General features: G+C 41.4%; 1 long non-coding RNA gene across 1 annotated transcript in view; it reads right to left on the bottom strand.

Moving 5' to 3' along the window:
* Positions 1-340, bottom strand: part of LOC102032163 — a 1,903-nt gene extending 1,563 nt beyond the window's left edge. The window contains exon 1 of the long non-coding RNA XR_265321.2: positions 197-340. This is a non-coding gene — a long non-coding RNA (uncharacterized LOC102032163). The remainder of the gene's footprint in view (positions 1-196) is intronic.
* Positions 341-1,806: the final 1,466 nt, after the last annotated feature.

The following is a 1,806-nucleotide window of genomic DNA, read 5'->3' as shown; positions in this document are numbered from 1 at the left end:
CATCATTTGGGGAAAAAAATGCATAGAAAAAAAAATAGCCTCTATTTGTTTCATATCATCTGTACCTGTCATCAACTTATTTATCTATGCCAAAAAACCCAGAGGCACCTGCCTTTTTATGTCTGCAAGCAAAACCATTAAATTTTTGAAGCCAGCAAGACCCCCATTTCTCCTGCCAGGATGGCACCTCACTTACCCAGGGGCCCTTTTCCAGCAGCTTTTGCTTTCATCTCCTCAAGTTTCTTTTGCTCCTCCTTCTGTTTTTGTTTGAATGCCAGATCCGTCTAAAGGAAAGAACAGCAGCATTTTTTAACATATCTTCCACAGAAAAATTCAAAAACAACTGAGAAGCAATGAAAAACAAATGTACTATTCCAGCAGCAACAAACACCTGACTGGACTGAGGCAGGATGGCTGAATAATGCTAAATATGCAGAACATTGCAAAACTATCACAAAGACCACAAACTGAACTTTAACTCTGTGTGTTTGGTCTTTCTGGAATTATTTCTCATTCTGAGATTATGATTCCTCTGACTGATAGATGTTTGCACTAACACCATTCATGAACATACCCTCAGTGACACATGAAGCCCAGCAAACAGGCACTAACAAAAACATTTAGGCTACAAAGAATGTAAACAAAGTAAGGCTGAAGTAAAAGCTTTTTTTTTTTTTAAATCCTCCCACATATATGTCATTTTTGCTGGGTTTAATAAATTTGTATTAATTCCAAGCAATCTAATGAGACTGCTGGCAAATTGTGCAGGCAAGGCAGCTATTGAGCCTCCTTGCTGGATGAGCCTCCAAATCCAGGAGAAGTCAGACATACTCTGTCCCTTAGACAGACATTCTTCACAGACACCAAGCCTGAAAAGGACCCAGATTTTTAACTTGGCACTCAGGACTTTGGGGAAACTGAACTGAGGACCTTGACAACTGAGATTCCACAGATTCTTCACCAATCCAGTCTGTGGCTCATCTTTACAACTGCAAAGCTTTCCTCTTCTTTCATTAAAGCCTCCCTTGCTGCAATGTAACCGTATTACTTCCCCTACCTACCCCTCACAGAACAGAATATTCTGTTTCTCTCTCGAGGTTTTCCTGTCTCCTGTTGGCTACTGTGTCTTTCCTAGTAAATCAATCCCTCACATTTATCCACCTCTGTGGGGCTTTTCTTGCAATGTGTTGCTCCCAAGTGCTCACAGTATTGCAGAGCTGAGACAAAAATAAATATTACATCATTTGACACACAAATGTTTATAACTTGGATCCTTGTAAGTACTTTATTAATTCTACCATTTCTTTAACAATAAAGCTTATTTAGAAAGCTATGATTTTTTCCTTTTTCAAAGAGGTATTGTATTTGCCTTTTTCCAAACAATGGCACTTCATCCATCATGCACTATTCTCAGAAATAGCAGCTGACATCCATACTTAAATGTAAGAGTTCAGAGTATCTCTAACACGCAATTCACTAGTACATAATTTAATACATTCACTAGTACATAATTCATCCGAGCTACACAATAATCCCAGGCTCCTGGGACCGCAGAGTGTGACCGTGAGTTCAGCTCGCAGTGTGATGCTTTGCTAAGGGCATTCCAAGCTGCTCCGGTAGCCAGCACTGCTGCACCCACCAGCATGGGGGAACACGGGGGGGATGTCGTCATGGCACCAGAGAAACACAGAATGCCTTGGGTTGGAAGGGATCTTAAAGATCATCTCGTTCCAAAGCCCTGCCACGGGCAGAGACACCTTCCACAAGCCCAGGTTGCTCCAAGTTTCGTCCAACCCAAGACTTGCA

Source organism: Geospiza fortis, unplaced genomic scaffold, assembly GCF_000277835.1.
Source record: "Geospiza fortis unplaced genomic scaffold, GeoFor_1.0 scaffold70, whole genome shotgun sequence".
Lineage (NCBI taxonomy): Eukaryota > Metazoa > Chordata > Aves > Passeriformes > Thraupidae > Geospiza > Geospiza fortis.
Note: the sequence above shows the minus strand (reverse complement) of the source record. Positions and strands in the feature narration are given on the sequence as shown.